The 24656-nt window shown below is 45.8% G+C and overlaps 1 protein-coding gene across 6 annotated transcripts in view; it reads right to left on the bottom strand.

Moving 5' to 3' along the window:
• The window catches only part of LOC109551993 (trafficking kinesin-binding protein 1-like), a 98832-nt gene extending 79991 nt beyond the window's left edge, over positions 1–18841 (bottom strand). Inside the window, exons 1-2 of one of the 6 annotated variants that reach the window (XR_012334564.1) lie at positions 18596–18841; positions 17810–18500 (exon numbers count right to left, since the gene is read on the bottom strand). The gene's annotated coding sequence lies outside the window, so the exon portion shown is untranslated. Of the gene's footprint in view, positions 1–17809; positions 18573–18595 lie in introns of those variants that run through there. The other 5 variants (XR_012334566.1, XR_012334565.1, XR_012334569.1 and 2 more) reach the window with 5 other exon arrangements.
• Between the last annotated feature and the right edge of the window lie 5815 nt (positions 18842–24656).

Here is a 24656-nt window from a genome sequence, read left to right on the forward strand (position 1 = left end):
GCAGAATCTAAAAAATGACACCAATGAACTTATTTACAAAACAGAAACAGACTCTCAGACATGGAAAACAAATTTACAGTTACCAAAGGGGAAAGGGTATAAATTAGTTTGGGATTAGCAGATACACATTACTATATATAAAATATATAAACAAGGTCCTACCCTATAGCAGAGGGAACTATATTCAGTATCTTGTAATAAACTATAATGGAAAAGAATCTGAAAAAGTATATATATATACATAAAAAAACTGAGTCACTTTGCTGTACATTAGAAACTAACAACATTGTAGATCAACTACACTTCAATTTAAAAAACGTGAAAAATAAGAAATAAAATGGTCAAGTTCCAATAGGGCACTGTCTCCAGACACAGGTTAAGCAAATATGTGTACTTACACTGAGACAATATTATCGAGCCCTTTAAGAATCCCGGAAATTTTTCAATTTTGAAAACCCATATTCCTAAGGTTAACAGTCATCAATTGTTATTGATACTGTGCTCTGAGGCATATTGCTCCTCTGTCTCTTCGTCATCTGTTCAGTGGTTACTTCATGCTCATTGATTTGAGATGCACCTTCTGACTTCTGCCACGAAGCGTCGTTTCTCAGCCATAAAAGAAAATAGCATTCTCGTCCCTCTCACTGTTTAGCTCCAGCTTGAGATGAGGATGCCTCCACTCATTGCTTTGGTGTTGGGAAAACTTAAACCCCAGTGCCCCTACCAACCACTTGACCAACAAATTGCACGTAACGATTTTTAACACCAGGATTCTTAAACTGTGTAAATGCTTTGTGATGTTAAAAATTCCACTTAGAATACATGTAAGGTTGAAGGCATCACACTAGATCTTCTTTGCTCGTGGCTTCCCTCACCCAGGGCCAGGTGTCCCGAACTGCCAGCCACCGGGCCACAACACATCCTTCCACTGGCCTTCAGCTGCTACCACTCTCCCTAGGCCTGTACCAACCTCTCCTCTCTCCCTGCTTCCACTCCTGCCCCCATACCCTGGCTCTCCACACAGCAGCTGGGGGATCGGTGAAAAAAGTCAACCAATTCATGTCACTCGCCTGTCCAGAATCCTCCAGCAGCTTCCTTCCAATCATACTTGGATTAACATTTCAATTCCTGACCAGGGCCCGGAAGGCCAATGAGATGCAGGCTTGTGCTGACCATCCCCCTATCCGTGTCCACTTACCCAGGGGGGTGCTGCCCTCCAGCCACACTGGCCTTCTTGCAGAGGCCTGGGCGCTTGCTGTCTGCCCTACCCGGCACTCTGTGCCTCCTTATTTTCCCATGGCTCATTCCCCTCCCCTCACCAGTACTGGGTCTCTTCTTACCCACAACCTTTGCGCCTCTCTCGCCTGGCCCCAGACCTGGACTGTCTATTTACTGTCAAATCTCAAGGCCTGGCCCAGAGAAGCCACTCAACACACGCTTAGCAATCATTCTTCTAAGGAGACCTCCAGCTCCTACCCTGCCAAGAACACCCTCACTCCAACCAAAGGTGACTCTTACCTGCAGAAGGCCGATGAAATCAGAACCAACCACCTTTCTGGAGCAAACATGAACCACTCAGCAAATACATCGGATGTGGCATGTACACATCTCTGCCCACAGCCCGGAGCTCCAGCACCTGCACCCACCAGTCTGTAAGATTCCTCTTCTCCAGATAAAGTTAGGAAAATGAAAAGAGACTGTTCCTGTTTTTCTTTCCCATTCTCTCAATTGGCAGAGATATCAATGCGAATAATTAGTTGCCCAGTTCAGTATCACTTTTCTCATGCTGATCTCACTCTATAGTTGGAGTTTGGGGTGTGTTGTTCTTTTTTTTACCTTTTTTGCAACTAAATACTTTTTTAAATTCAAAAAAGTATTTTTCTACAATAGTTATATTTACTCTCTCTTGAAGAAAAATGCCTAGGTTACAGAAACTTTTCTTAAGATCTACTTCTGACAGTTATAGCCATCATTAGAGTAAGAAAAGATGCTAATGTACGAAAATATTATTTCATTATTTTTGAAATAAGAATATAATGCTGTGTCATAGCTACAAAATTAATATAAATATTTCAAAATATCAACACTTTGAAATAAACACGAGGAAACTTCTATAATGAAGCCTGCATCACTCTGAGCTTTAAAGAATATACATTGAGGTCGTATCATATAACAGCACATTTCCTGCAGAAATTCAGGCTCCTAGAACAATAATTTAAGTCAATTTGATATTGATTCTATCTTGTGATCCCAAGCTGAGATGTAGGTTACTATAAAAAGAAAGGGAAAGGGGGAAGGAGGGCCATGTGGAAGCTGACTGATAAAAGCTGGTCAATGAGATGCAGGAGAGGTCATCAGCAGAACCAACAAGGCACAAATCGTGTGCCAAACTAAACAAAAATTACCCGTGCTCCAGGCCAGCTCATCGATCTGTTCGGGCTTAGAGTGGCCCTGCAGCCACCCCTGTGCCACGGGAATGAAGAGGGCATTTAAAACGGACACTTGGCCAAACAACCTCCAGTGTAGCATCACCCTCGGACTAACCTGCCCTCCTTATACTTTCTAGAAATGCCAAGCTTCACTTTTACCCTAAAATGGGCAAACTTTCTTCCTGTCCTACTGTGTCTTTTTCTAGTTCCACACAGGGTTAAATAAAAGGGCCTAAAAGGAGAAAATAAGGAAGTATGGAAGGGAGGGACAGAGGGAGCACCAGGGGAGTGAAAACAACACAGAAATAGAGAGAGAGAGACAGAGGGAGGGGAAAAGACACAGAGAAGACACACAGAGAGAAAACAGAGAGACAGAAGGAACAGCAGAGAGAGAGAAAATGACACCGAGGGAGTGACAGTGAGAGGAAAAAAAAAGGAAAAAGTTCATGGGAAAAAAGGAATAATGTGTTTCATGGAAAAGCTATTTGTTTCCGAGTCGCTCTTTTTTCCATGTACTGTATTATGCCATATGTGGGAAGTGAGGGAGGCTGGAACTCCGCCTAAGAACATCTGCCAGGGACCTTAAAAGCCTTAATAATAGCACAGCTGGTGTCCCCAGCCTAATGAGCTCACCACCCACGTGACCCTCCTTCCTCAGAGGCTCCTCCGGGGAAACGAGGGGCCGAGGGCTGGCCCAGGCCCGCCTCCTGCCCTCCCCCACGTCCAGGCTCTCCTTCCTCCACTGCCTTCGCCCTCCCTTTCCTGAAATCACCCCCACCCGTTTTCCTGAGCTAACTTACTCTGATTCCCCCAGCTCCTCGGAACAGAGAGGTTCTTAACACGAAAGGCAAATATCAGAAATAAAAGAGGTGGACATCACTACAGATCTTCTGGACATTAAAAGCACAATAGTTATGCCAATAAATAATTCAACAGCTTAAATGAAATGGACACACTCCTTGAAAGAGGCAACTTGCCAAAACCAACACCAGAGGGAAGAAAAGGTCTGAAAAGCCCAATATCTATTAAAGAAATGCAGGGAGGGAGGGAGACGCAAGAGGGAAGAGATATGGGAACATATGTATATGTATAGCTGATGCACTTTGTTATAGAGCAGAAACTAACACACCATTGTAAAGCAATTATACCCCAATAAAGATGTTAAAAAAAAAAAAAAGAAAAGAAATGCAACTCCTAAATGAAAAACCTTTCCACATTCAAGGAAAGGCCAGGATGCCACCACGTGGGCCTTTCTGCCAGGGTACAGGCCCCTCCAGGATCTCTGGCGATTCACTGTCTCTGACAGGGAGGCTCTCGGCCAGCTTGACTTTCCCACTCATCACTGCCTGTAACTAGGAGGAAACCATGCACACAAAATTGGAAAGGAGGGTGCTGGGGCATGGGAACAAAGAAGTGAAGCTTTACAAGTTTGGGAAGTTTTAACCCTCGCTGGTATAATTTTTTGAAACCAATTCCCATCACAGTGCACTTTTAAAGGCCCTCTGGCACTTGAACAAAGGGCACCTTAGCATCAGGATGGGCAAGGATTTCAACTTCTAAGGGGAAACCTATTGGAAACTGACAGAGAGGAGACTCCAGTTGGCCCTGACACGGTATCCATAGTAATTGGAAGAAGCTGAAAAATCTGCGATCTCTCTCTCAGTCCGAGCAACACATCCCAAGCACAGTGAGGAGCCAAATGGACATGATACATGGGGCTTATTCACCAGAAAAAGACAAAGGAGGCCACGTTTCAGAAACCGCGCTTGGGGACACACAATACCATGGATGTCTGTAAGCTCACAGTACTGAGGCTAGCAAATTACATGATTCTATCCCTGCCTACCAGGCAATTATATCAACAGCAATCACATGATTAGCTGAAAGGTGGGCAATCATTAACTTTTCCTACTGTTAAACACTGTTACACACCAAAAGACAGTGTTTTATACCTTGTTAATGCCATGAATAAGTTATCTAAGCCTTGACAACTTCCTGTTTTGATTTATAACACCAATGCCACTCCTGCCATAAGTTAACATGGCAAAATTCACAAAAATTTAAAGAAAAATTATGGTATTTTAAGGACTATAAGCACTTTTATACATTATTCCCTTTTGTTGAAATGTTTAATAAACTGAGAATCCTTTCCAAAAATAAGAGTTGTTTCCGTTCGCAAAACACCAAAAGCATTAACAGAATCAGTATATTCTTTATCAACCTTGTCCTTCCACTTTCACTCTTTTTAGGTTATACATCCAAGGTCAAGTCTATGGTTCTCAAGTGTTAGGGACTTCTCCTGGCTCCATCTTCGGGCCCGTAACAGTACACCTGGCCAAGCTGTATTTGGACATCAGGCAAAAAGAAAACTCAGTAATACCAATTCTGTCTTTATTTAAAATTTTGATTTTTTTCATCACTGGTTTCTTTACATTAATTTAGATTTTTTTTGAAATATTGCACTAAAATACTATTGATATTGATTACTTAAATTTTTTGGCAACTCCCCCGCCCTTAAATTTTGTACTGTAGGCAAGTGCCTCACAGTCACTTTAACTTAGCCGAGGTCCTAGCCCACAATAATAACAATACACCTTGGGTGAGCCAATGAAGCAGAATAAACACCCATGCTCCCTGTCAGAGACTGGACAATAGCTGCCTTACGGACCATCTACTAGGGGTATGTACGTGTGTGTGTTCTAAATGACTCCAAGGGGACGGGGGATTGGTATGAAAGCCACAAGTTCGAGCACAGTTAAATTCTGTGGAATAAACATTTTACATCATGTTGCATTAAAATCTAATAGTGGCCAAATTAACTAGAATCTTTAATTATCTTACACATTCAGCTCCATTAATTTTTACTTACATATATACTACTTCCTCGGAGGTAACCACCACTATCCTGATCCTTATTACAGGATAGTTTTGCCTGTTTTTTTTGTTTTATTTTTTGTTTTATTTATTTATTTTTGGCCTCACCACGCAGCATGCGGGATCTTAGTTCCCCAACCAGGGATCAAACCTGCACCCCCTCCAATGGAAGCGCGGAGTCTTAACTGTTGGACCGCCAGGGAATTCCCTGCCTGCTTTTGAAAACGGAATCCTACAGTGTATAATTTTGTGTCTGGTCTCTTTTGCTCAATATTTTGCCTGGAACTTTCATCCATTTGTTGCATGGATTAGTATTTCATTCCTTTGTACTGCTGAGTAGTACTCCGTTGTGTGGATATACCAATTTGTGTATACAGTCAGCAATAATTAATGGACATTTGGGCTTCTTCTAGTTTGGAGCTATTGCTAGTAAAGCTGCTATGAACTAAGTAAAGAACACTGGTTTCTGCTGAGTACATGCCCAGAAGTGAATCACTGGGTCATAATATATACGCTCAGCTTTAGTAAATATTGCCAATGTTCCCAGTGTTTGTTCTTCTTTGCATGCGGTGCATGAGGATTCCAGCTGTTCCACATTCTCACCAGGGGTTGATATTGTCAAATTTCTTATTTTGTCCATTCTGGTGGGGCTGCAGAAGCATCTTTGCTAAAACAAGCGATTTCTAATTCCAATTTTACCACGATTCTACAGCTCCAATAGTACCAACCGGAAAACCTCAAGTAAGATGCACGTGAGTCACAAAGCGCAGAAAAATCTCTAATTCAGAGCTCATTATTTCAGGAAGTCATAAAAATATGGACACAAGCCATATGTGAGACAAACACACATGATGCCTGGCAAGGAAACCTGAACACATTCATGAAGACCAAAGCAATTCTTACAGTCAACGTGTTACTGTAAGATGTTTACAAGGCCAAGCCGGCATCTCTCCTGAACCATGAAGAACCGAGTGATACAACTCTACAAGTAAATGCACACCTATTATGTACGAACGAACCCAAAGAACATTTTAGCCCTTATCCTCCTTGGCCTCTCACAGCAGAGGGACCCTATGAACCCCACCTATCGCCACAAGAACACTCTCTCCCAGCATTTCTGGTCTCCTCCTGGTCAATCTCTGTGAGTGCTTCTACATGTGGTATCCCCACTGTCCACACGGGGATAGCCCCCAGACCCTGACCTCACACTCAGATCTTTCTACTGAGCATCGGCCCCAGATGTCCCACTGCCCTAAATACCTCCCCTTGGAAATCTCAGGAGCACATCAAACTCAGCACATTCACAATAGGATCCTCCAGGCCTCCACCCCTACACAACTGATTGATGTTAATCCAATGTGGAAATCTTGGCCTCAGGCTTGACTCTGCCCCCCTCCCCCAAACCCTACCACCATCTCCCCGAAGAGCAGGGCTCATCCCCTCAACATCACTCAAAGGAATCCACTTCTTTCCACCTACAATATCACTTACGACCCCAGGTGAAGTCACCACGCTCTCTCTCCCTGGGTAAAGCCAGGGCTTTCACTGCAGGTCTCAGTCAACCAGGAAGTGGATGAGGCCTGGGACCACACGCCGGCCTGGGCACGTTCACCAAGGGAAAGCCAGCCACCTCCCCTAAACGACACCCCTGCCCTGCCACGGCTTTCTCGTAGGAAAGTCTACAAACTGCATCCCTTTTCCGCCCTTGTGAATGAATGTAGCTGCAGCTTCAGAGTTTATGAGGGAAATTCTGAGACTTGATTATCCTCGTCATTCTCTGTCTTGCTGCCTCTCGCCAAATAGAGAATCCAGTATATCATAAACGATAAAGGTCTGACTATAAGATAACCAAACTCCCAGGAATATTTATTTTCTTTTTTCCCTTCCATAGGAGTATTATTTCTCTTCTAGTATCAAGAGACTTACCCAGCTAAAAGTTTTTCATGGCATGGATAGACCTAGAGATTGTCATATTGAGTGAAGTCAGAGAAAGACAAATATCATATGATATCACTTATATGTGGAATCTAAAAAAATGGTACAAATGAACTTATTTACAAAACAGAAATAGAGTCACAGATGTAGAAAACAAACTTACGGTTACCAGGGGAAAAGGGGGGAGGGATAAACTGGGAGATTGGGATTGACATATACACACGACTATATATAAAATAGATAACTAATAAGCACCTACTGTGTAGCGCAGGGAACTCTACTCAATACTCTGTAATGGCCTATATGGGAAAAGAATCGAAAAAATAGTGTATATATGCATGGATATAGCTGATTCACTTTGCTGTACACCTGAAACTAACACAACATTGTAAATCAACTATACTCCAATAAAACTTTGTTTTTTTTTTTTTTTAATTTTTTTTATTTTGCGGTACGAGGGCCTCTCACTGTTGTGGCCTCTCCCGTTGCGGAGCACAGGCTACGGATGCGCAGGCTCAGCGGCCATGGCTCACGGGCCCAGCCGCTCCGCGGCATGTGGGATCTTCCCGGACCGGGGCACGAACCCGTGTCCCCTGCATCGGAAGGCGGACTCTCAACCAATGCGCCACCAGGGAAGCCCTCCAATAAAACTTTTCAAAAAATAAAAAGTTTTTCATGGTAACATTCAATAGTTGCTATGACATTCCTCTTGTACTTGTAAAGTACCTCCTCGTTTAATAATACAAACTATTTTCCTACCTTGCAAGTATAGTATAAACACGTCCACTGCATTAGCCAGCACTTTAGCCTATTTTCCCAATGATCTGTTTGTCATTCCTTATCTACTGTTGTAGTAATAAGAATATTCTGCTTATTTTCTCAAATAAAAAGGTATTTTCTCAAAATTTTAACACCAAACTACACTTCTCCCTTTCAAAGAGACCTTTGAAATGTCTTGATATTTGTGTCCAAATATCAAGTCAAAGGGATTTCTCTAATACCTTGGGATTCTTGCAAAGTTAACCCTTTCTCCTCAGAGCTGAAGGAGGGAAGACAGTTGTCAGATGAACAAAAACCACAGCCTACATCACTGCCTTAGATCGTGGGGGCTATTCCTGTTAGTATCGCAAAGATGAAGGCCAGCACACACCCCTAGGGCGTGGCACAGATATGTGCTCCAAAATTATCTGTGGGTGAATGGATCATAACGAGTTCAATAACAGCAACAATAATAATGGCTAACACAAAATGCTTACTGAGTTAAGCGTACTTATTAATTCATGTGATCCTCTTAAATAACTATATGAGGTTATCATATAAGGTAATGATTCAGGAACTCACTATCATAAACAGTTCTTTGCTGGGTTCAACATATCTAGCCCTGACAAAGCACCAATCTTGAAGTGGGGAATAGAAAAGGAACACGGCTTCAAACACATCAACAGTATGGTAGCTTATCCAGACACATTGTTAAATCTGGACGTTTTTATTTTTTTGACAAATGAAAAAAAAAACAAGGCTATACACTACTCAGGTCCATAAAGCAAAATTTTACAATTCCCATAGTACTCAGCCTTTTACTGAAAACATTCTAGATACAAAGGTTGAAATGAAATACCCACCGTCCAGATAACAATCTTTTCTTCTCTGCAATGAAAGCCAGTAAGCCAGTTGTCTCAGAAATTCTGCACCCAAATGTAGCACTCACAGAGCACCAGTGAGTCATACATGTAACAAATTGCTCATTTTCCTGCTCCCCACCTTTCCTCTAAATCATTACGCTGCTATCCCAGAATCATAGGTTTGGTTTTTTGTTTTTAATCTCCCATCACAAAGCTTACCAATTCCAACTTTGTTCCAATTTCGTAACTCAACAAGAATCTGCCTGTCCCTTTAGTTTAAGTAAACCTCCAATTTTCTTCCCAGGTTTGAAATTCTCCAATGAAAGCAAGGCCCACATCTTTGGACTCCTCTTTTAATTGAGGAAAAAAAAAAAAAAAAGGCCCTTGCCATTCTGACTGTGTTGCCAGATTTCTGCCAGTGTCAGACCACCAACACCCCATCCCCACTGAAAGTCAAGGTCCAAGGGGAAAACCAAATTCACTGTTTGAACCCTGTATTCAGAATCACAAAATGTAACGGATTGTCTTCCTGAGTTGCCCTTCTGTTTTATCCTCTTTGGTCCTCCAACTCACACACTCCAATTTCCATTCAAAATAAAAAAGGTGAGGGAAAAATGGAGGCAAAGACCATAAACACAGAGACCCTAAAACACTGGTAGCGTCTAGAAACCTTATCAACCTGAATCCCACTACACTTGCTAAGTAAATTAAATGTGATGCTCCCAGAGCAGCAATCAAAAGCAAGGGCTGAAGGAAGAACTCCTATTACCAACCACTTTTCAGGAATTCCCCACAGCTCAAAGCAAGGCAAAGACCATGGTTAGTGCTGGGAGAATAACAGAATGAAGGGAGAAAAGTGACTTGAAATAACCATGTCACAACCATTATGATGGCAACTATAAAAAACAAAAACAGAAAATCGGACTTCCTTGGCGGTCCACTGGTTAAGACTCCATGCTTTCAACTCAGGGCTCATGGGTTTGATTCCTGGTCGGGGAACTAAGATTCCCACATGCTGTGTGGCTAAAATAATTAATTAATTAATTATACATAAAGTAAAATTTAATAAAACAGAAAATCACAAGTGCCAGTGAGGATGTTGAGAAATTGGAACCCTTGTGCACTGCTGGTGGGAATACAAAATGGCGCACTCACTGAGGATAACGGTATGGTGATTCCTCAAAAATTAAACACAGACTTACCATAGGATCCAGCAATTCCACTTGTGGATACATACCCAAAAGAAGTGAAAGCTGGGACTCTAACAGTTGTTTGTATACCCATGTTCATAGCGGCATTATTCACAACAGCCAAAAGATGGAAGCAACCCAAGTGTCCAAAGATGAATGAATGGGTAAACAAAATGTGGTACGTACATAACAATGGAATAACATTCAGTTTTAAAAAGGAATGAAATTCTGGTACGTGATACAACATGATAAACCTTGAAGATATTATGCTAAGTGAAATAAGCCAGATACAAAAAGACAAATACTGTATGATTCCTCTTATATGAGGTTGCTAGATATTCAAACTCATAAGAGACAGAAAGTAGAATGGTGTTTGCCATGGGCTGAGGAGAGGGGGAGAATGGGGAGTTAGTGTTTATTCAGTACAGAGTTTCACTGGGGTAAGATGAAAAAGTTCTGGAAATAGATGGTGGTGATATTTGTACAACAATGAGAATGTACTTAATGCCACAAAACTGTGCACTTTCAAATGGCTAACATGGTAAATTTTATGTTATATTTACTTTACCACAATTTTTTTAAAGCAACAAAAATGGTCACGGCATTAGGGATTTCCCTTCATCTCTCAGACTGGAGGACTTGGGCACCTCTAAGGGAAAAACAGAATTTGGCAAAGATAGGTTATCCGCTCCCACACCCCACAGGAGGTTATGGAAGGGGCACGGCAGCCCTGTGGCGCTGCACCTGGTAAGGAAGCAGGAGGGAAGATGGTAAGGTGAGGAGAAAGTTACATATACTGGGGTCAGATCCACGCACCTTCCATCTGGCTCCCATTCTGTCATTCTTGTGGTCTCTCATATTCACAGTACACACGAGCCAGCACTTAAGATTTACTCTTCAAAGGGTAGGTAGGTGGATAGGTAGGTGGATAGATGGATGGATACGTGAATGGACATTTCAACTACTTGGCTAGAATTTGAGAACTGCCTATGACCGCTCTGGCATATTTTTAAGAACTCAAAACACCTCCCAATGTTGGGGTAGGGAGGGTAAACCACTGGTTAAATTTTGGGCTGCTTTTCTCACTACTGATTTAGAATGACAGTTTGTCCCTTCCCTCTTGGGTCCTCCGATTATACAGTTCATTGCATACAAGTGAAGGAAGGGAAGAGGTGGGTGTTGGGAAGAGAGTGGATTCAGCAATCTTTTCTGAAAACCCCAGCCCCTTTCTTTCCAGTGGAGGGCAAGGGGTTGAATCCAGCTTTGAGCACCAATTCTCCCCAGCAACGCAGGGAGCAAGTGTGTGCTGGCGACTTACTCTTCCCAACATGCGAGAAGTCTGGCCTTGTGCTTCTGAAAAGAACATTCTGTGTAACCATGAAGGAATGTCTAACGATTAATACCACCTGGGGACGTGTTTAAAATGCAGATTCAGATTTAGCAGGTCCCGGGCAGGGTCTGCCATTTTGCAGGTCTTACAAGCTCCCAGGTGGTGCTGAGGCTGCAGGCCGACCCACCGCACATTGAATAATAAGGCCTTACACTCCTGCGATCAGCTGGAACCATGACAGCAAGGACCAAAATCAGGCAGAAACAGCAACAGTCAGGCTCTCCCTCTAATGAGCATCACCCTCCTCCCACTGCCATTCTCCACCCAGGCCACAGCCACTTGGTTCCACCATGAATCTGGACCCTTTGTCACTTCGGCATAATTAGCCAAGCCGTCTGCAGTCACTCACTCCCAGCTTTTCTCATCATACTGAAGACAACTGATGTTCCTGGAGGTCAAAGACATTTTTGCTCCCCACTCCCCAAGAAAAGTTTCCCCATGGTCCTCAAACAGAAACTCGAGGATGGCTTCTGCATTCATTGCTTACCTGCTCCTCTTGGCTAAAAGGCATGATTCAATAATACAAGTGAAGCCAAACTATTTTCAACACTCTAGGGAGACATTTTAGCTTTGGCCACATCACAAACTGGAAATTTTGGGGGAAGGACCATAATAAAAGGAGGCGAGCGTACACTAGATCATGCCTCCTCTACTTTTTGCAAAACTGAAAAACTGAGAGCTTGCAGGATGCTACCATTAAAAAAAAAAAAAAATCCAGGCCCACCCACAGTATATGCTGTTGATATTAAAGAACTGCCTGGAAGGACTTTTTTGACTTTACCAAAACATCAGAGGAACTGACGGAGAACCTCGAAAATCCTCTGGTTCTCCATATGCATGGATGATGCTTCTCTCCAAACCTGGAGAGAGAAGAAAAAATAAAATCTCGTATTCCTATTCTAATCAGTACCTATTTTAAGAGCTGCAAATACACCTGCATCTATGTTATCAAATGTAGAATTTACCAATAGCTAATCTGTGTAAACACAAGTCAGGAGACTGGCATTTTTTTTTTTTACGGTCTTTTTTTTTTTTTAAATAAATTTATTTATTTACTTATTTATTTTTGGCTGTGTTGGGTCTTCGTTGCTGCATGCGGGCTTTCTCTAGCTGCGGCGAGCAGGGGCTACTCTTCGTTGCGGTGCACAGGCTTCACATTGCAGTGGCTTCTCTTGTTGCAGAGCACGGGCTCTAGGCGTGCGGGCTTCAGTAGCTGTAGCACGCAGGCTCAGTAGTTGTGGCTCATGGGCTCTAGAGCGCAGGCTCAGTAGTTGTGGCACACGGGCTTAGTTGCTCCGTGGCATCTTCCCAGACCAGGGGTCGAACCCGTGTCCCCTGCATTGGCAGGCGGATTCTTACCCACTGCACTACCAGGAAGCCCTCCACAGTCTTCTAACTGAGGTCACACACCTGGTTTTAGGACGTAATTAAGTTCAGGTTCTTGATGTCTCGTCGCAGAAAGAATTCAGTGAGAGACAAAGTGATAGGTTAGAAGCGGATTTATTTAGAGAGAAACAAACTCCAGAGTGTGGGCCATCTCAGAAGGCAAAAGCACAACGGTGGCATTTTTTTAGTCAACATAATCACACTATCTACTAACTAAGCCTAGGCATTAGGAGAAGTACAATAAAGAGGGAAGGGCTCTGAATGGTACGCTAAAGGATACTCGTCAGAAAAAGTCAAACCACTTACTCCACATGTTCGCAGTTATTTCCAACTAATTCTTTTTTTTTTTCTTTTTCAATTCTTTTATTTTTCGTTGCATTGGGTCTTCGTTGCTGCCCGCAGGCTTTCTCTAGTTGCGGTGAGTGGGGCTACTCTTGGTTGTGGTATGCCGGCTTCTCATTGCAGTGGCTTCTCTTGTTGTGGAGCACAGGCTCTAGGCATGCGAGCTTCAGTAGTTGCGGCACGTGGACTCAGTAGTTGTGGCTCATGCGCTTAGTTGCTCTGTGGCATGTGGGATCTCCCTGGATCAGGGATCGAACCCGTGTCCCCTGCATTGGCAGGCGGATTCTTAACCACTGTGCTACCAGGGAAGTCCCTCAACTAATTCTTTTTTTAAAAAAAGATTTCAAAGCCCCCTGAATACCCCGAGCAGGGTCTTCCTTAACATTCAAATCCAGATAATTTATATTCTGGTGGTTCTTTAATTTACTCATATACCTATTTCCCCTAAAAAATGGAGCATCCTTTTCAGATGTCAGTACAAAACCCATTTCCTCTGGGAAGATTACCTTCTGCTGTGAAGTGTCCTGGCGTATCATAAAATCTGGAACTAGAAGAGATCCTAGAAATAATCCAGCTCCAAGACTGTCAAACGGGGGTACAGGTGCTTATGCTGTGGGGAGCCCCCAGAGCCCCAGGGAAAATAAGGTGCATCTTCCCTGAGCGCTTTTTGACTCAAGGCAGCAATTTAAAGCATTTTTATACTAAAATACGTAAGATGAATCCTGCATTCCATTCTACATCAAAGGAATCGCTGAGGGCTTCCTTGGTGGCAGAGCGGTTAAGAATCTGCCTGCCAGCCGCATAGCATAGGGAGATCAGCTCAGTGCTTTGTGAGGACCTAGAGGGGTGGGATAGGGAGGGTGGGAGGGAGACGCAAGAGGGAGGAGATATGGGGATATATGTATATGTATAGCTGATTCACTTTGTTATAAAACAGAAACTAACACACCACTGTAAAACAATTAAAAAAAAAAAGAATCGGCCTGCCAATGCAGGGGACATGGGTTCAAGCCCTGGTCCAGGAAGGTCTCACATGCTGTGGAGCAACTAAGCCCATGCACAACAACTACTGAGCCTGTGCTCTACAGCCTGCGAGCCACAACTACTGAGCCTTGTGCCACAACTACTGAGCCTTGTGCCACAACTACTGAAGCCCACGCGCCTAGAGCCCGTGCTCCACAACAAGAGAAGCCACGGCAATGAAAAGCCCGTGCACTGCAACAAAGAGTAGCCCCCGCTCGCCGCAACTAGAGAAAGCCCGCCAGCAGCAACAAAGACCCAACACAGCCAAAATTAATTAATTAAATTAACTAATTAATTTCGAAAATAAAAGGAATTGCTGAAGTAACACTGAAAAGTCGTGGAAATCTTAGGCTGAGCTCCCGCATCCCCCTTTCCAGGGTTCCTTTGCCCTGAAGGTTATGAGGGCAAGTTTCAGAAGCATGAAGAGAATCCATTTCCTAGCTTGAGACACGGAAACCAGAAGACTTTCTCAAGGCTGTGAGTGGCCATCTGAAAGGTCACTGCCCCTAGACAGTCTTCAGAGGGATTTACAGTGCTTCTCACCACCACCCAAGTGAGTCTGGGAGCAGTCTTTCCTAGAATGCCAGACTAGAAGCACAAACAAGGATTTTAAGAGCTCGCTTCCCACCCAGTTCCACCCTCTTCTACCTCAGGTGCAGTATTAACAAACACATAATTAAATAGGCTTCTCAATGAATAATGAAGCCACACAGCCCTTCATAAACACATGCTAAACCCTTTCTTTAATCAGCTACACATCATTTGGTATTATATGTAGCTCAGAGGCATCTAGATTGACACATATGCTATTATTTACTGTCTCTTTGCTAAAGCTTTGAATTTTTCAACAGTGCAGGTGGCCTCCATTTGGATACACCTAATAAGAAGGTAAGTCAAAATAGGGAACATTTATTCAAAAAGAAGAAAAAAGAGTGGGGGAGGAACCAGAAGACCCATTCACAGTGTATCTCTATACAACAGACACTCACCCAAGATAAAATCTAAGAACACACATGAGCCTTGGGCTTGGTGGAGATAGTTCTCTCCCTAACATCTGAATCTCCTTAAAAGAACCATCCCTGGGCTTCCCTGGTGGCGCAGTGGTTGAGAGTCCGCCTGCCAATGCAGGGGACATGGGTTCGTGCCCCGGTCCGGGAAGATCCCACATGCCGCTGAGGACTGGGCCCGTGAGCCATGGCCGCTGAGCCTGCGCGTCCGGAGCCCGTGCTCCACAACGGGAGAGGCCACAACAGTGAGAGGCCCGCGTATCGCAAAAAAAAAAAAAAAGAACCATCCCTCTGTCTTCCCTCAAAAATCATGATGCATACCAAATACAGATGAGTTAAACAGATCAGGGTTCATTTTCAAAACCAAGGGTCATGTAATCGTATATTTGAACAGGCTGGCCACTGTAATATTATCCTCAAGTTTATTAAGCTGCAAGACAGGTGAAAGGCTTGATTTAATATCTGCAACCCTCAGTGAGTTTAAATGAAGTCTTCACCCTCCAATGCCTTTCTCATTGGAGCCCTATAGGAGAAATAAAGAACTGCCCCTTCAGGAAAAGCGGCCACCAACCTGCTTGCCTTCCTCGGCTGTCTTCCAGGCTGTACGGTGCCAAAGAATAACCAAGTGTACGAAAACACCAACAGCTGATGGGGCAGAGAAAGCCCAAGGTCTGCTGCCCATCTTGGGAGCAGGCAGTCAAGATGGGAAGCCCAGAGGGTTAATTCCAGCCTCATCTAACAATTACAGAGACCTACTATGTGCAAAGTCAGGGGTAGGGGCTCAGAAGAAAGTCCACATCAGATGGCAAACAGTAAAATGTTGCTAGTTTGGAAACTGAAAGTTTAGGAACTCTTCGGAATGCGAACAATGCTATTTTATTTTCAAAGTCCTTTTACAGGATCTGATTCAACCCTCACAATAAATCTATAAGAAGGAAAATAACCGCTATTATATCTGCTATCTTATCCCTGTTAGGGCTCAAAAATGTTCCCAAGTCACAAATCTAGTCATGTTGGAATGAGACCTGAAAATCCTCCCAGGTCATTCAAACTTTTACAGACACTTTCATTCAAAACACTCTTTAATCCTTACAACAGTCCAGTGAGGTTTGTTTGGGTTTTGTTTGTTTGTTTTAGGGGGGCCATCCCAGAGAGGGGGAAGCCAAGTCAAAGAGGTTAAAAAAGGGCCCAAGGTCACCCAGCCAGCAAAGAGAGAGAAGAGCTGGAATCTGAATTCAGGTTCCCCACTCCAAGGCCAATGTCCTTTTTTAACACACCAGAGAGGAGTGTGGGCCACACAGCGAGAGTGGAGACACCCTCCACGGAGAGCTGGGGATGGGAAACCAAACCCCACAGGTCCCTGGGGCATCAAACAGGAAACGGCTTGTGCTCAGGCCAAGCTGAAACCCAACTCTGGCCAAACCTGCTGCACACAGACATGGGCTTTCTACGCAGCTCAGCATCATCCCTGAGCCCGGCTCAGCGCTCCAGGTGGCTCAGCCCATGACTGTCTGGGCACCTCTGTGATAAAGCTGGGGCCAGAGGTCGAAGCGCAGACAAGACTGATCTTTCCAAACCAAGAGGAGGGTGCCATCTGTCACTCCAGGTCGAACTCTGAACCTGCCAGCCAACCTGTCATCCTCCACTGGAACTTGGGACACCCTTCCCAATGCAGCCTGCCCAGAGCCCACACCGCTCAGTCGGCCACCTCCCTCTCTGCTGCTCTTGTAGTTGGAAACCGGAAAGGACCCTGTTCCTAGTTTCCCTGGGGTTTGTCTCCCCCCCACCCCATAACCAAAAGATGCTCCACGGAAAGGGTACCCAGCCGGCCTACACACTCGCAGACACTGACAACGTCCACACATTTGTTTGAAGCAAACAAAGTTCTAGGGAAGCTTATGGGAAAAAATATTTTTTAATCAGAGGCCTAGACATACTTAGGAGGCGCTCAAAGTGGACGCTGATTCCAGTTTCTGAACAAGTGCAGCGAAGGGTTCTACAGCACGTAGACTGAACGGGTAGGGGCCATCCAGCGCCAGCCCCAAGAGCAGCGGGGCCGGGCTTTTGACCTGTACTTCCCTAAACACAACTTTACAAAAGAAGCAGCAATACATTTCATTAAGTTTCTTGTTACCTGCAGGAGGCTGACCTTGGAGATTCGAAAAGAACTGAAAAACTCAGGTCAAAAAAGTGACAAAGTGAACTTGTTAACTCTCAGGACGGAAAGGAGGGGTCCTAAAAGCCATTTGTCTCGACCGAAACACTCTCAGAATATGTAGTTTACATTCGTTTTGCGGGTGAGTGGCAATCGGGGTTCAGCTCTCGCTCAGCTCGGGACTCTTTGAAGGTCGCCTCACTGTCACTTCGGAGTGCCGGAGCCCGGAATCCAGGCCACGCGGCGTGACCGATACGATGCACTACTGGCACCCTCCTGTGCCCCCCAGGGCCTCCCGCAGGTGCGGCCGATGCCAGAGGGGGGCCGCCCCCTCAGGGTCCCTGCCTCTCGCCGCTACCACACCACGCATCCACACTCCCGGGACACCCGTGTCCTTCCCCACCCACCCCCGGGCCCGATGCGCCTGAGGCACGGGTCAGCGGTCCACGGGCTTACCCTCGAGAGGCGCACGAAGCGCGGCCCCGTAGCAGGCGTGATACCGGGGGCCTCCGGCGCGGGGCTGCCCGGGCGCTCGGCTCTCCTGGCCGCCTCCTCTTCGTTGTCCTCGGCCGAGTCCCGGCCGCCCGGCGGCTCCGGTTCCCTCCTCAGCAGCCGGCCGGGCGGCACCGGGGTGCACGCGACGGGCTCGGCTGGGGCGCCTCCTCCTCCTTCCTCTGCCCGCCCGCCGACTCTGCGCTCCCGGGCTCGGGGTACGAGGTTCCGGACGCGGGGTTCGTCGGGGCGCTCGGGAACCCCAGCGCTCCCTCCCGCGCCGCCCTCCCGCGCGCGGCCGCTCTCTGGGGGCGTCTCGCTCGTAGCGCGCGGCCGTCAGGGGCTCTGGGTGCGTGGGGGCGGCGGCCGGGTGGGCCCCAGGGCGGCGGGCGGGGGCGCTGCTGTGGACCGGGGCACTGATGCGGGCGCCGCGCCGCGGCCTCTCGCCATGGCTCTCGGCGGGCGGGCGCTTCGCACCTCCCCTCCGCGCTGCCGTCACCGCCCGACGCTCGCCGAGCCCTCCCCTTCCCCCGGCCCCGCCTGCCGGCCCGCGCCGCCACCTCCAGGACGCCCGCCGGGCAGAGCGCGTCCCAGCGGCCCAGAGCCAAGCCCCTCCTACCTCGCTGGCAGGTGACCCGCTCCTGCGACTTTGGGACTGGAGAAGTCCCCGGCGAAATACCCCGGGTCGGGAAAAGATATCACACACCACCACCACCACTACCACCACCCCCGCCGCGAGCGCTTATTTACTTCTAGCACTTCTCCGTGCCCGTCCAGCCAGTCTAAGGGCAGGGTGGAACTCACGCGGAGGCTGTTTGCCGAGAATACAGTAGAAGTCCAGACGTTTCGTTCCTGCAGGCCGGGCCGTCCCTTAGGAAAGCAATCCTTAGTCTTAAATAAGGGTGGGACAGAGCTGGGAGGTGGGGGGAATATGGATGAACAAAATGCCACCAAAGGGTTAGGGAGGAGGACAGGTGTGTGGCAGATCGGGAAACGATCCAGGAAGTAAGTCCTCACAGGCTACTCTATTATGCAAATGACCGGTGGAAGGTGTAACGGGGAACAACACGCATGACCTCATTTCCACTTGAGGCTGCTGAGTCTACAGCGTTGGGCTAGTCCCTGGCCAGAGGTCATAGAGGACATTGGGAGGACATGGAGAAGATTCAGACCAGAACCGAAGACCCAAGGAAACTAAACCATAGAAAACCTGGTTTCCAGTACTGGAAGAGCCAGTGTATAATAGAGACTGGGTCAGGCAAGAATCATCAATGGATACTCACCCTAGGGGAGATTTTACTGGGGAGCAGATATTTGCCTGGATTAATGTGTTTTCCCATAGGTGGTTTAGGCTTATTAGTAGCAAGAGAGAAATATTCAATATATAAAGGCACAGGGAGACAGCACCTTGACCAGGATCAAAACTGACATCACTGGGCTTCCCTGGTGGCGCAGTGGTTGAGAGTCCGCCTGCCGATGCAGGGGACACGGGTTCATGCCCCGGTCTGGGAAGATCCCACATGCCATGGAGCAGCTGGGCCCATGAGCCATGGCCGCTGAGCCTGTGCGTCTGGAGCCTGTGCTCCGCAACGGGAGAGGCCACAACAGTGAGAGGCCTGCATACTGAAAAAAAAAAAAAAAACTGACATCATTAATGAAAGCAGATGGATACCTTGTCCTCAGAACACATCACCTATGCAGTATTTCCAGGAAGAATGCATAACCTGAATCTAATGATAATGAAACCCCAGACAAACCAAAATGAAGAATATCTATTAAAAGGGGGCAGGAGTTGTATTCCTCAAACATGTCAATGTCACAAAAGAAGGCTTGGGAAATGTTCCAGATTAAAGAGTGCTATAAAGTCGTGACAGCTAAATGTGATACCTGGTCCTAGACTGGATTCTTTTGGGGAGAGGGGATGCTGTAAAGGACATTCCAGTGGACAAAATTGGAATCCTGAGAGTAGATTAAAGTATTGGATCAATGTTAAATCCGCTGATGTTGATAATTTGTACTATGTTCATGTGTAAGAATAGCCCTATCCTTGGAAATACACACTGCAGTATTGTGTAGGGGTAAGGGGGCATTCTGTATGCAACTTACCCTCAAATGATTAAGGAAAAAAATGTTGATAGAAAAATGATAAAGTAAATGGGCAGAATACTAACAATCAGTGAATTTGGATACAGGGCGTATTGGAATGTTTCTGTAAGTTTGAAATTATTTCCAAATAAAAAGATTTTGAGCAGTGGCGCAGTGGATAAGACTCCGTGCTCCCAATGCAGGGGGCCTGGGTTCGATCCCTGGTTGGGGAGATAGACCCCACATGCATGCTGCAACTAAGAATTCACATGCCACAACTAACGAGCCCTGGAGCCGCAACTAAGGAGCCTGCCTGCCGCAGCTAAGACCCGGTGTAACTAAATAAATAAATAAATATTTTAAAAAGAAAAGATTTTGAAAAACCATCAAGTGGGAGAAGAGATGAGGTGGGAGGAAGGCAAGAAGTGGTCATAAAAAGACCACACAGGGGATCCTTGTGGTTTTAGAGCTTGTGGCTTTAGAACAGGTGATAAAATTTATATAGAACTTACACAGACACACATAAGTACAAGTAAAACTGGGGAAATGGAGTAAGGCCGATTGTATGAATGTCAGTATCTAGTTGTGATACCATATTAAGGTTTTGCAAAATGTTATCGCTGAGGAAATTGGGCAAAGTGTTTTATTTCTAATGACTGAATGTGAATCTACAATTATCCCATTAAAAATTTCAATTGGGGGCTTCCCTGGTGGCGCAGTGGTTGAGAGTCCAATTTCAATTGGGCTTCCCTGGTGGTGCAGTGGTTGAGAGTCTGCCTGCTACTGCAGGGGACACGGGTTCGAGCCCTGGTCTGGGAGGATCACACATGCCGTGGAGCAACTAGGCCCGTGAGCCACAACTACTGAGCCTACACGTCTGGAGCCTGTGCTCTGCAAAGGGAGAGGCCGTGATAGTGAGAGGCCTGCGCACCGCGATGAAGAGTGGCCCCGGCTTGCCACAACTAGAGAAAGCCCTCGCACAGAAATGAAGACCAACACAGCAAAAATAAATAAATTAATTAATAAACTCCTACCCCCAACATCTTCTTAAAAAAAAAAGAAAATTTCAGTTACAGGGAGTTCCCTGGTGGCCTAATGGTTAGGATTCCAGGCTTTCACTGCTGTGGCCAGGGTTCAAGTGAGATCCCTGCAAGCCACATGGCAAGGCCAAAAAAAAGAAAAAGAAATTCAATTACAAAAAGAGATCAAGCATATTCCAGGTGTACATAGATGAGCATGGCTGCCCGGGAATTCAAAGAGCAAATGTGCTGGAGCTGACTCCTAGTGGGTTTAGAGCAGACATGGAGCTGTTACCAACAGCGAGGGTTTTTAAGGAAAAAAAAAAAAAAGACTATGTGAAGTATAACTGACAGATCAGGTTCCTACCAGTTCTGTAATTTAAGAATCCTAGAGCTGGGGGATCTTTGAGATCATCTAGTCCAACCTTCTCATTTTCAGGAAACTGCGGGCAGAAAAGTGGTACATGACCAGAGGAGCATCAAATTAGTGGTAGACCCATAACTACAACTCTTGTCTGCTGAACATGAGCAATGGTCTTTGCACCTTTACCAGCTGCCTGTCACTCTCTATATCCATGAGATTTAGTCAAGTTTGGTACAGAATTTTGAAGTCATTCATTCACCCGTTTGGAGTGTGACAGTGGCCTTGTGGGAGCAGGGTCTTGACATTTGGTTTCCAGCACCAGATGGCAGACATGTGGATACTGCTCAGGAGGAGGAGGGGCCAATCTCCCTCTAGTACTCCCAGCTTGGAGGAAACAGGTGGCAAGCGGAACGCCTGGAGTGAGTGAGCCCCTCCCCCCAGCTATGGGCCCTGAGCTACTTGGAGATGCTGATAACCTGCTGCAAGTCAAGGGTGCAGGGCCCTGGGAGGGAGGCAGGATGGGCACACAGAAGAGAAAACAGTCATTGCCCTGGTAGGTCCCAGCCTCATCCAGTGTTAGCAGAGGTCTCTGCACCAGAAGTGACTCTGGGCTTCCCTGGAGGCGCAGTGGTTAAGAATCCGCCTGCTGGGCTTCCCTGGTGGCGCAGTGGTTGAGAGTCTGCCTGCCGATGCAGGGGACACGGGTTCGAACCCTGGTCCAGGAGGATCCCACATGCCTGGGAGCAACTAAGCCCGTGTGCCACAACTACTAAGCCTGCACTCTAGAGCCCGTGAGCCACAACTATTGAGCCCAGGAGCCACAACTACTGAAGCCCGCGTGCCTACAGCCTGTGCTCTGCAGCAAGAGAAGCCACCGCAATGAGAAGCTGGGGCACCACAACGAAGAGTAGCCCCCGTTTACCGCAACTAGCGAAAGCCCATGCACAGCAACGAAGACCCAATGCAGCCAATAAATAAATAAAATTTTTTTTAAAAAGTCACTCTGGCCTCCCTTGAGCCACAGAAAGCCATGCTATTCTTTCCTTTTGTCAAATCAAATCAAAATCAACACGTTTGTTGGTATTTGCCAGGCTCTGAATTAGTAACTGGGGGAAAATACAAACAAAACAAACAGCAAAAAAAAACCCATATCTGATCCCTGACCTTTAGGAACACAAAATACAGCAAAGGACCCAAGATGGAAATGTAGAAAATGATCTGACAAAAGAATTAAAATGCTATTAGCTCTGTAGGCTCGGGTTCTCCTCAAAAGCAGTGTTGGAGAAGGGCTTGAGGGCCGTGATCACTTTTGGTAAGTGATCCCATGGAAGAGGGATGGGAAAAGGAACCAGGACCACACAAAACAGAGAGGGAGAGAAAGCCCATCCAAGGGTGCTTAATCTAGGTGGTCACCTCTGTGATCAACTGAGCTCAGTCCCACTGGGGGGCGCTCTGAGGAACTGCATAGAATGCAAGACAAAAGGAGGATACATCTATCCACCAGCTCCTACCTCTCATTGGTCAAGTGGTTGCTGAGCAAAAAAGTAAACCAAGCAAGTATGACACAGGACATACATGCATAAAATGACGGCTGACTCACCAGCAAAAAAGCAGCCTGAGGGCAGGGATTTTTGTCTGCTTTATTCATTGTTGCTTTCCCAGCGCCTGATTCATAATGGACGCCCAGTCAATACATACGGAATGGTTGAAATACTAACTCAGGTTGATAATAGAAGATGTTGTAAAAAAAAATAGGAGCATAAGTCATTTTTTAACAATTTGTGTCTGTATGTGTCTATTTGTGCCAGGTGTTGGATAGGCTAGGGTGACAGTATAGTGAAAACAGGTATAGTCCTGGCCTCATTGGACCTTTCAGTCTAGGAGAGGTGTCAGGTAACATGATACATACACACATATTGAGTTAGCTTGTGACAAGTGCTATGAAGAAAAGGATGCAGGCACTAGAAGTAGGTAGTAGGCAGATTTATGATAGATTACTTGGTCTGGGAGGACCTGTCTAAGGAGGTGACGCTTAAGTTGAGACCCAGAGGCATAGGAGCCAACCATGCAAAGGGGAGGGGGCAGCATGAGACAGAGACCCAGAGGCAACAGAGACTCTCGATAGCTGGAGCTCTGGGGAAGAGCCAGACCATGGGCCTGTGATGGTTTTGGTAAGAGAAGAGTTTTAGGTAAGGGAACTTGAACCTGCCACCATTCCAGAATGAGAGCAAAGGTCCAACTACCTTATATCCACATTCACGTTATCATTGAATGTCTTATCTTGGGGTTTTAATCTAACATCTATTGAGCACATATATGTACCAAGCACAGTACTAAATGCTTTCATAATAACAGCTCATTGAATCCTCACGGTAACTCTATGGGATAGCTGTTATCATCTGCAGTTTATAGATAAAGAAACTGAACCTCAGAGAAGTTAATTAACTTACCTAAAGTCACATACAATTGACAAGGTCAGAATCCACTCCAGGTTTCTAGCCTCTTATGACTAATTAAACACATTGCTTTTGTTCCCTGCATATAAAGGAGAATCAACCTCTGTCTCGGAAGATGGGAAGAATGGAGAGGTGAGGATTGGGGCGGGAAAGGAATCCTATAATTAAGACATTAATATCGATGCATTGCTCACAGATTCCTTAGAAGGAAAAAAAAATGGATTAGTACCAATAGCTTCTTTATTGCATCTGGTGTTTATCTTGAGACTTCAAACACCAGCTATGCATGGATAGCTTCCAAATTTATACTTCTAGCCCCGACTTTCCCTCCTGAACTCCAGACTCCAGAAGTTTATAAACAAACTTCCTACCTGACGCTGCCCTTTGGATGTCTAATAGGCATTTCAGCCTTCTATGCCCTAACCTGAACTGCTGGTCTTTCCCCAATTTCTGCTCTTCCAGGCTCCTAGGTTTCAGTGGCTCAGGCCAGAAACCTTGTAATCATTTATAACTTCTCTCTTTTTTCCACCCCACATCCAATCTGTCCTCAAGTCTGTAGGTTCTACCTTCAAAATATAGGCCAGAATCTACTTCTCACCACTGTCACTGTTTCCGTCTTACTACAAACCACCGTCACCTCTCCCAGATTCCTGTTAGGGCCTCCTAAATCCCTGCTTGCTCCCCGGCCCCCATCTCCCCCACAGTCCGTTGTCAACACAGGAGCCAATGTTCTGGAAAATGTGAGCCACATCATGGCTTTCCTCTTTTATTTTTATTTTATCTATCTATTTATCTATTTATTTATTTATTTTTGGCTGCATTGGGTCTTCGTTGCTGCCCACGGCTAGTTGTGGAGAGTGGGGTGGTCTACTCTTCACTGCGGTGCA

The sequence above is a fragment of the Tursiops truncatus genome, chromosome 10, assembly GCF_011762595.2.
Source record: "Tursiops truncatus isolate mTurTru1 chromosome 10, mTurTru1.mat.Y, whole genome shotgun sequence".
In the NCBI taxonomy this organism is placed as follows: Eukaryota; Metazoa; Chordata; class Mammalia; order Artiodactyla; family Delphinidae; genus Tursiops; species Tursiops truncatus.